Source organism: Bos grunniens, chromosome 27 (genome assembly GCF_055505025.1).
Source record: "Bos grunniens cultivar Pamir isolate PY7600 chromosome 27, Bosgru_T2T1.0, whole genome shotgun sequence".
Lineage (NCBI taxonomy): Eukaryota > Metazoa > Chordata > Mammalia > Artiodactyla > Bovidae > Bos > Bos grunniens.
This window is the reverse complement of record NC_141191.1, coordinates 37,772,277-37,783,283: the sequence shown is the minus strand read 5'-3', so window position 1 is coordinate 37,783,283 and position 11,007 is coordinate 37,772,277. Positions and strand designations below refer to the sequence as shown.

At 48.0% G+C, this 11,007-nt stretch overlaps 1 pseudogene; it reads right to left on the bottom strand.

Moving 5' to 3' along the window:
- Positions 1-2,738: 2,738 nt before the first annotated feature.
- On the bottom strand, positions 2,739-3,091 carry LOC147343811 (small nuclear ribonucleoprotein Sm D2 pseudogene; annotated as a pseudogene).
- Between the last annotated feature and the right edge of the window lie 7,916 nt (positions 3,092-11,007).

The following is an 11,007-nucleotide window of genomic DNA, read 5'->3' as shown; positions in this document are numbered from 1 at the left end:
ATTTCCCACAAAAGGAAGCCCTGTGAGCAGATAGCTCATGTGGATCACTGATGGACGGCTTGACTTGCATCAGGCAGCAACTCTCTGCACCCGTTTTGAGACCCTGGGACCAGGTTTCATGAAGCTTCTGTAATGGATTATCTTGAAGGAACAGATCAAGGTGGCCCTCCAGCATCAATGTCCCCATGGAAGTTTTTTGACGGTGACCTAGGATTCGTAGTGTCACAAGGCTCCAAGTCTTAGGAACTCATGCTAATCACTCAGGCTAGTTGACAAATAGGGCATCAGAAGCACTGATATCTCTGATCACATGAGTAAGAGTATACATTAATACATGTAGATTAGATGGATAGATAGATACAGAGAGAGCTATGTCACATTTTAGAAAACGTGCTTGCTTTGGTGGAGATGTGTTTTGGTAGAAAATATTTTTCCAGTAGGTGACAAAGCCTACAGGGGAGAAAATTCTTTTTCCAGAAGGCCATGATGGTGATTTTTAGTAGTAATAGTGGAGGCATAAAAATGAGAAGCTACAAGAACCTTCTTTTCAGTTTGCTGTAGAAGAGATAAATCACAAATCGCCAGGCCCTGAGGAGGTGAACCCCAGGCTGTACAGACTAAGAGACAACATGGAAAATTCTATTGAAAGCCCTCTTTTCCCAATTAGATTCCTGATGGATGGAAGGAGTTGGGAACATCTTTCTTTTACACTGATTTATCGATGCAACAAATATTCCTAGAGCAGTATTATTAAGAATTGTTGTAAGTGTTGAGGATTCAGAAGCAAGGCAGAAATTTGCCTGTTAATGGAAATTTAGACAAAATATCCAGTTTTTCCCATGACAGATAGTGCTGTTTGAACATTTTGCACTTCCTCTGAGCCTATAGAGAAACTTGTGTTTCTCTATGATAGATTGTTAGAAATGCAATAGCTGGGTTACAGAGTTCGTACATCTTCAGCTTGACTATATATATCCCTAAATCCATCTGTAAAGTGGTTGTTCAGATTAAATTCCTGACAAAAGATATGAGTTCCTGTTACTCCATATTATTGCCGATTCATCACATTGTCAGACACTGTAAGTTACGCATTAGTATTTCACTGTGGTCTTTTTTATTTCCTTGACTGCTGATGTGGTTGGGCATTTTTCATACATTTATTGGTCATTTGGATTTTCTTTTTTCAGATTCTTTCTGGAGGAATTTGTCCTACTTTGTTCACCCTTTCCTGTTTCCAGAAGGGTGAATACTTTCTCTGTCATGGAATATGCTATGCTAAGTCACTTCAGTCGTGTCCGACTCTGTGTGACCCCATAGACGGTAGCCTATCAGGCTCCCCCGTCCCTGGGATTCTCCAGGCAAGAACACTGGAGTGGGTTGCCATTTCCTTCTCCAATGCATGAAAGTGAAAAGTGAAAGTGAAGTCGCTCAGTCGGGTCTGACTCTTAGCAACCCTATGGACTGTAGCCTACCAGGCTCCTCCATCCATGGGATTTTCCAGGCAAGAGTACTGGAGTGGGGTGCCAGAATAAGTTTCCATAAATATCTGGATGTGTTTCTGGACTGTCTGATCCCTTGTATATCTCTCTCTTCCTGTACCAACACTTCTCTGTCTTGATTAATATAGTTTAGGACTTGTCTGGTGGGCCAGTGGTTAAGGATCCACCTGCCAAGGCAAGGGACAAGGGTTCAATCCCTGGTCCGGGAAGATTCCACATGCTTTGGGGCAACTAAACCCAAGTGACACAACTACCGATTCGGCACGCTGGAGCCCATGCTCTGCAACAAGAGGAGGCACTGCAGTGAGGAGCCCGTGCACCACAGCTAGAGAGTGACCCGTCTGCTACTAGAGAAAACCCACGCACAGCAATGAAGACCCATGGCAACCAAGAAGAAATAAGTATGCTTTTAAAAAGCAATATTAAGTCATCCTAAATCACTTTGGTCTATCCTTAGAACACAAGCATGAATTAACATTGTAAAATTTGTTAATATATTTTACATCAGCAAATGCAATGAGAAAAGCCATATGTATTAGTCTGTGAGGGTTGCCGTTATGGAATACCACAGACTGGGTGGCTTAAACAGTGGTACTTAATATTCTCACAGTTCTGAAGGCCAGAAGTCCAAGACCAGAGTGGGAGCAGCTGTGGTGTGTCCTGAGAGCCCTCTCCTTGGCTTGCAGTTGCCCCATTCTTGCTGCTTCTTCAAGATAATTGCTCAGTGCCTGTGCACCTCTGGTGTCTCTCTGTGGGTCCTAAGCTCCTCCTCTTACAAAGTTTACCAGTCAGAGTAAAGTAGGGCCCACCCGAATGGAAGCATCACTGGCCATCCTTCCTGGCAGCTCTTGTCAGTGTCAGCTTCCTCTGCTCAGCCCTGTCCTGGATGGTGGAGCTTTTGCATAGTTTTTACATGTGAATGGAAAAAAAGAAGGACTTCAGCCCCACTCAGGCTGGCCTATCTCCCCTGGAGTGCCCCTTCTCATCCTTCCCTCCCATCCACAGCCCGGCTCCAACCTCATCCCTTTCAGGTGACCCTGGACCACAGCAGTCTCAGCACCCTCTCCTAAATGCCTTGAAAGTCTCTTGTCTGCATTATTCCTTTACTTTCCACCATATATGTTTCCTGATGTCACGTCTTCTTTTTTTTTTTTAAACTCAGGACTTTATTATCCCAAGTACAAAGGGCAGGTCTTCACAAAACAAGCGGGAAAGTTCTGATGGCAGGGAGGGGGGCCTCTACTTGCAAGCAATGTGTGGGTTTTGTGAGACTATGGTGACCGAGTACTTGCACAGGAGCATCTTTGAGATGCAGTGGTCCTTGTTGACTGGCTTGGACTTCTTGCCCTTGCCACTCTTGGGGACCTGGGTCCACATCTCCTGCAAATTCTCTCACATGTGTTGAACGCCCTCACCCAGCCCAGGAGCATTCTGTTGTTCTGGCGGTTGATGAGCCCTTGGGTGCTGTTTTTGACCGACTGCGTGAGCACAGAGAGTGGCCCCAAGTTCAACTCCTCCTCCTCCCACTCCTGCAGCTCCTCCAGGGTCACCTGCCTCCCAGGCTTGTTGAGAAGGCTCACGGTGGTGGCCATGCCCTCTAGTCACTACCATCCGCAATGCTTTGACCTTTCGAAGAGAGAGCAAGGGAGAGCCCACGTGTTCTATAGTTAATTTAGCTGCTTATAATGATAGGTTTTCTGTGTTCATTAGGTAGTAGGTCTTCTCAGAGTAGAGATCAGATTCTTACACGGTCCACAGTAAGTGTTCATAGTAGTTATTCAATCAGTACTGCTTGAACGTATGTATGAAGGCATTCATAAATGAACCAATGGGTGAATGAAATATAAGGAGACCGTACACACCCTAGCTTTGGGGGTGCTTCTTGGCAATGGCTTGGTACTCAAGGCTGGAAAAAGTGCCAGGACTCCTCGGAGCCCTGAGCACATGTAATTACTACCCTGTGGATGAAGTTTCTGCCTAGCATCCATCTAGGGCTTGCTTTGCTAAGGAATTCATCGTGTCATTAACTCTGCCTCCCTCCCAAGGGTAAATGGGATCCCTGACACTGGGGTCCTCATGACCCTCAGCTTAGTGATTGAGCAGAGCTCCATGTTTACTCAAATCCTGTCTCCGAGCAGCCAGTAGTGAGGCGCTGATTAACAGCTCTTACTGTACATGGCAGCGGCCCTCAATCACTTCCACATGCCCTGACTTCATGTTCTATTGTTTCAGCCGCTAATTTTCAAAATCCCCTAGACAAGATCTCTGCTCCGAAACATGTGTTTTGGAGCTGTTCCTTTCTGCTGTGCGCGGCTACAAAACTTACATGTGGTTTAATTCAACAGCAGGGCGGAAAGGGAGACGTGTGCATAATTTTTCTCCCTCCTCTCCTCCTCTGAGTCCCGTTTCTGCCAAAGCCTTTGGCCAGGATCCAGAAATGGCACATTCAATAATACCCAATGTGTTTGGGTAATATTTCATAATTACATCGTTGTTGGGAAAATTGTTGCCTTGAGAGTAATTCCTATGCACAAACAGAAAGTCGGAGGCCCACGTGTCCCTTCGCGCTCCCCCCCTGCTAGCAGGGAGAGGGAGGCAAGGAGGCAGAAGAGAAGAAAGAAGGGAGAAGAGGAAGGAGAGAGGAATATGAAATTTGTCTGTTTGGCTCTCATAAGGGGACGCATTAGAGAAGATTTATAACATGGTGAAGGATGAATATTAACAGCTTTTAGGAATCCCGCCAATTCTATGCTTGGAACTGATTTTCTTCAGAAGGTAAATAAAAAAAACCCACATCTAGGTTTCCAGAAGATGGAGGGGTAGATGATGCTGTTGACTGGAAACTTAGGAGATGGCCCGTGTTCTGCCCACACTGCATTCATGAGCAAGCCCCAGTGATGGCTGGTCAAACATGGCGCCTTCAGGTAGCCACTCTTTCCAGGCTCACCATCTGCCTGGAAGCTGGTTTCTGAGGTTCCAAGGAAGCGAATGCACAGTTAGGAGGCCCAGAGGAAAGGCTCTGGGATGTGGAGGGAAGGAGGGCTGGTAGAATGCCAGGTTAACCTGGGGGGTCTGGTTAAATGGCAATTTCTCAGCTGTGACCTCCAGGGTCTGTCTCAAGAGCAGCTTCTCCCCAGGTTGTGTAGAAAACACTGGGGAGAGTGTTCAATCAGCGTACAGTTTCCATATCTTCCCATCAGGAGCTTCTCTGCACGTCTGTAACTGATGTTTTTGGAAAAGTCTTGTGCAGACCTTCCCTCTAAGTGCCTTTCATTTTAGATCTAAACTCTTGGTATGAGATGCCAGCTCAGTCCCTGCAAAGATGCCATCACCCTGAAGAAGAGACCTCTGCCCAGGGCAGTCACCTAGACGAATGCTCTCCAGGGACCACTGCAGAGCCTGGCAATGAAGAGGCGACCACAGTCCATGGCGTTTGGCCTCAGAGGTCGCTGATGGGTTATTCTCGAGTGCTGACTTGAATTGGTGACAGTAGCCAATGTGCTTGTCTTCCTGACATTTCCAAGCAATTTGGGATGGATCATTCATGCAGTTTCAGCCAAGAGGAGGTTTTGGTTATGGCCCAAGATGTCATTGATTAAGAACAAAACAAGTAAAGATCACATTGAAAGCACTATACCCGAATGACCATCATCAGTGGCCAATCTTCTAAAACAAAGCAAAGTCAAACCTCCAAACAAAGTAAGCCACCATCTACGAGGCAGCATCTCCTGGTGCCCTCTGAGGATCTCTGCTTCCCACAACACCCCTGTCCAATTGGATGGTAAATTCCAAGAAGGCAGGTGTCCTGGCCAGTCTTGCTCTTTATTAAATTCCTAGTAGCTAGTACTGGAATGGAGAGGGCAACGGCACCCCACTCCAGTACTCTTGCCTGTAAAATCCCATGGACAGAGGAGCCTGGTGGGCTGCAGTCCATGGGGTCGCTGAGGGTCGGACACGACTGAGCAACTAATGGCAACCCACTCCAGTGTTCTTGCCTGGAGAATCCCAGGGACAGGGGAGCCTGGTGGGCTGCCGTCTATGGGGTCGCACAGAGTCGGACACAACTGAAGCGACTTAGCAGCAGCAGTACTGGAATATAGTAGTCCCTTAAAAAATTCCTGATGAACAAGTTTGCACATTAAAAATAATTAATTAGAAAAGAAACCAGTGGACCTAGAGACTGTCATACTGAGCGAAGTAAGTCTGACAGAGAAAGAGAAATATCATGATATCTCTTATATGTGCAATCTGAAAAGAAATGATACAAATGATCTTATATTTACAAAACAGAAACAGAACTCATAGAGAATGAACTTATGGTTGCCAGGGGGAAGAATGTGAGGAAGGGATAGTTAGGGAGTTTGGGGTGGACATGCACACATTGCTATATTTAAAATGGATAATCAACAAGGACCTACTGTATAGCACAGGGAACTCTGCTCAGTATTATGTGGCAGCCTGGATGGGTGGGGAGTTTGGAGGGAAAATGGACACATATATACGTATGGCTGAGTCCCTTTGCTGTCCACCTGAAAGTGTGACCACACTGTTAATTTGCTACACTCCAATATAAAATAAAAAGTTTTTTTTTTTGTTGTTTAAAAAAAGAAAAGAAACCGAGCAAGCAAACAAAACCAACACAACCAGGGACTAAGATCTGAAGGGGAATTTTCAACTTCATTTAAAGAACAGTATGGAGCCAGGCTGGGCTTCCCTGGTGGCTCTGATGGTAAAGAATCCACCTGCAATGGGATTCAGTCCCAGAGTCAGGAAGATCCCCTGGAGAAGGAAATAGCAATCCACTCCAGTATTCTTGCCTGGGAAATCCCATGGACAGAGGAGCCAGAGGGCTACAGGCTGCTGGGTCTCAGAGTTGGACATGACCGAGCAACATAGGAGCTGGGTTAAGTACCATTCTGCTCTGCTTGTGTGTAACTTGCCCTCCAATCTATGTGTGGGTGGGATGGTCTGTTTTCCCCTCCAACCTGAGAATATTTCTAAATGTTAATATCATTAACCTTCACGAACCTTAGCTGTTTCAGATGATTCCTGGAGCAACAGATAAATAATTCTCAGTCACTCAGCCCCAACCTGTGGTACATCATGGAAGAATTGATGCAGACTTATTTTCATAAAGTTTTACACTTAGGGAGGGTAAGTAATTCTTCTCTTGGGCCAGAGCCATGGACCAAATGATTTGGCCGCCATTTTCTGAATTCTCGATGTTTCTGAGGGTGAGGAGCTTGGGCCTCCTTTGGGGAGGATGGAGCCACCTACCCCACTTCAGGCCTGGAGCTTCCCTAATAGGAACCAGATGGTGGGTTTGGATTGATCCAATTTACAAAGCATACAGCTGGGGCTTTCAGCAACCCCTTCTTGCATCTAACCAAATTCACGAAAACTTGCTTGCGGTCTGAGGCCTTGCCTCATCCGAAGCCTCGATGAAGTGCGTGTCCCTGTGTGTCCTCTCCCCAGTCTGTGTTGCCGCCCCCACCACGACAGATTGAGAATCCAACAGGCTTAGGTCGGGAGCAGAGCATTTAGAGCAAGTCACACAACAGGCTCCTGAGTTGGGTACCAAGCCAAACACGACCTGATTTACAGGAACTTGGGTCCCCCTCCCCCTCGTAGAGCACGCCCACTCCCTGTAATTGACCTGGCTGGAATTCTTGCCACAGAGATTACAAAACTGGGAGCAATTAGCTGGAGATATTCATAGGTTCTGTCATGTACAGTATTTGTAACAAAGCCTTCGATTGAATTCCAAATGGAGAATTTTTATTCCTGGAGCCAAAGAGGACTTTGTTCTAGGGTTTACATCATGAAACTATTTTTAGAGTCCAAGTCTGCTCTGGCTGGGGGAACCAATGTTCCCTGTCCTTTCCCGGATCCTTGGTGCCAACACCCTTCCGCATCAATTCTTTTCATTCCCCAGAGCTGGACATGGGGCTGGACATGATTAGGGAAGGAGGAAGGCTTCAAGGGGGTCAGCCTGGGATGGGCGGCTGTCTCTAGGGGACTCCAGAGGGATGGGGACCAGGATCATCTCAAGACCCAGCCTAAACAGACAAATTGTTGAAAGCTCCTGGAAACCATGGTTGAGAGTTTAAAAGCCTGAAGGTGGCCATCTATCCTCTCCTGTCAAGACAGAGCAGGAGACATCAGTTTTGTATCAAGAAAAGTTCTTATCATTTCCCAGCATCCTAGAGACCTCTACACTCTCTGTGCAGGGTCTGTGATAGGAGCAAAGATCTGAGTACAAGAGGTTGTTGTTCAGTCACTCCGTCACGTCCAGCTCTTTGCAATCCCATGGACCGAGGCATGCCAGGCTTCCCTGTCCTTCACTATCTCCTAGTTTGCTCAAACTCATGTCCGCAGGCCCTCAAACCTAACAGAACTCCTGTTCCTTCTATTTATGTGTGTGTACTTCTTCATACTTTTCACAGCGGTTTTATCCATCTCTCTTAATGTGATGTCTAACTACTGTAAGTGGAACTTGGGATTCTAACGGTTAGAGCAGGCAGACAGCTAGGTATGAGCAGAGAAATGGAAGCAGGGGCCACGGGGCAGGAAACCATGCATGTTATACATGGCAGGAATCCATGGGCAGACAACGTCAGCAGGGACCTTCAGGCTGACAGGAAGCCACACCTTTTGGTTGACAAAGGTTCCAGGGGTGGACGGAGAAAGGTTGGGAAAGGCGGGGGTCTCCTGAGTCTGAATGTAACCTGCTGCTCAGCGTGTTCTCATTATAAGATTAGCCTTACAGATAAGGAGGGCCCATGATGCACTTTGACACATCTGATCTAAGCTAAATAGGGATACACCTGCTCCTCCCCTCAGGAAAACACAGCTGGGATGAAAACCAGGGAAGCTGACCGCCAGACTCCTTCCCCAGTGAATATTCCGCCCTTTCCTTTGTACATTCCTCATAAGGCACTTGCCAAAGGGTCCCGGGGCAGCAGCTCTTCACCTGTCCGCCTGTCTTCCTCAGAGCAAGCTGTGCTGTGCTTAGTTGCTCAGTCGTGTCCGACTCTTTGCAACCCCGTGGACTGTAGCCCGCCAGGCCCCTCTGTTCATGGGGATTCTCCAGGCAAGAATACTAGAGTGGGTTGCCATGCCCTCCTCCAGGGGATCTTCCCAACCCAGGGATCCAACCCAGGTCTCCCGCACTGCAGGCAGATTCTTTACTGTCTGAGCCACCAGGGAAGTCCTTGCTTAAATACACGTTCACTGTATTTTCTTAGGGCTTCCCCTGGTGGCTCAGACGGTAAAGAATCTGCCTGCGACGTAGGAGACCTGGGTTCCATCCCTGAGATCCCCTGGAGAAGGGAATGGCAACCCACTCCAGTATTCTTGCCTGGAGAATTCCATGGACAGAGGAGTGTGGCAGGCTACAGTCCATGGGGTTGTGAAGAAATGGACACGACTGAGCAACTAACACTTTACTTTCTTAACCTCTCTGCTAGTCTCCGTATTCTTTCTCAACCAAGAAAGAACCTTAAATTCACCGGCAGCATAATGATGGGGGAACGGAGGACCAGACAGGAGAAGTCATCTTCAAAGATCATTTAATGGGATAGCAGCTCAAGTTTCTCAACTCCTATTTCAGAGGTTTTTCCAGTAAACTGTGTAAGTCTGTTCAGCTGGGAAAGAGGTTTCTAGGAAGAGACTGTCCAGAGGGGAGAAATGTTCCTGCCTGAACCTCCTCGGAGCCGGCTGAGCTGGGTCACATCCTTCAAACATGCTGGCTGTCTTGCTGGCAGACTCTGGGGGCTTGTTTCCTGGGGTGAGAAGCTCTTCCCACTTCTCTCTTCCTCGTGGGACCCCTGTGCTAAGTGTAAGCTTCATGGAGCACTGGGTTGTGACTAGTTAAGCGAGCCCTGACACCCAGGGGTGTGCAGACTCAGGTCCAGGGCTGACCCCAGACCATGCAGAGCTAAAGGCACTCCTCCAGAGAAACGTAGCTCCGCAGCTGGGCACCGCACTTGGGAAGGATCCCTGACAGCAGCCCGCCGTCCCTGTTCCCTGGGTCAGGGCAGATGACCATAACCGTAACAGAAAGAGGAGATCAGAGTGGATGCCAGGCTTCCCCCCATCAGGCAGGGAGTCGGGGAGATCACCTCTGGGGGTAACAGGGGGAGGGGCCTCCTTCCCTCCATACAGTGCTGGCCATACCGCCTGACTCAGGAATCCATCCCCTCTTGTTTTCCGGGCTGTGGGGGCCTTTGGAAGGAATGAGCAGGATTTCCCACCTCCCCTCAGGGGCAGCGGGGCTCTGTGTTCAAGGGAGTTGGACTTTGGACTTCCCTCACCCCAAGGGAGGAGCAAGTACAGGCTTGCACAGGGGAGGAGCTGGCCAATCCCACTGGGGGTTTTTCAGGTTGAAGATGCCCAGAGCGGAAGGATGGAGAGGTCCTGGCCCCCTGGGGGTGGGGACCTGTGCTCTGTGGGCACCCAGTGATAGGAGGTCCGGGACCCGGGATGGAATGTGTGTGAAGTCTGGGGGTGAACAGGAAGTGCCACGTCTGTTAGAGCTTTGACGGGTTCTCGAGACTCCCTGATAGGCTTGGAAGGACGGGGCGGGAGAAGCAGAGCCTGGGTCTCAGAAGGGACTGGGCGGGCTTGGACCTCAAGCATTCGGGGAAGACAGTGCTGAGGCAGGAGATCCTTCCTCACTTTCGGGATGCTGTGAACGCCAGAATTTTTTTTTTTTTTAATGGTCTGAAAAGAATCGAAACTGACTTAGAAGGTTGAGGGAGGTTGCAGATCGCTTAGAGAAATAAAGCAATGGGCTGTTTCTTGAGCCCATGATTTGTGGAGTAAATTTATACTGGGTACTAGCCCCAAGAGAAGCGTGCTTTCACCTCCCATTCAGCCCACAGCTCCTCTGGGTCACCATCACCAGGACACACGCCAAGGCCAGCCTCTTGCCTCCATGTGCCCTTTTCCCAACATTTGGGGCTTCCCTGGAGGCTCAGATGGTAAAGAATCTGCTTGCAATGCGGGAGACCTGGGTTCGGTCCCTGAGTCAGGAAGATCTCCTGGAGAAGGGAATGGCAACCCACTCCAGTATTCCTGCCTGGGAAATCCCTTGGACAGAGGAATCTGGCGGGCTACAGTCCACGAGGTCACAAGTCAAACATGACTGAGCGACTAATACTTTCCCAACAAAACACAGGCAGATGATCTTTTTGGAAAGTATTTTTTTTTTTTTTTGCAAAGCAGTCACATTTTTTTTTCATTAAAATTTTTTATACAATTTTAAAAGGTTACACTCATTTACAATTATTACGAAGTATTGGTTGTATTCCCTGTGTTGTACAATACATCTTTTAGCCCCCAGTGGTCTCTACCTTCCCCTCATCAACTCCTATATTCCCTTTTCCCCCTTCCCACTGGTCTGTTCTCTTTCTGAGTCTGTATCTTTTTTTGTTATATTCACTAGTTCGTCACTTTTCAGATTCCACATGTAAGTAACATCGTGCAGTTATTTGTCTTTCTCTGA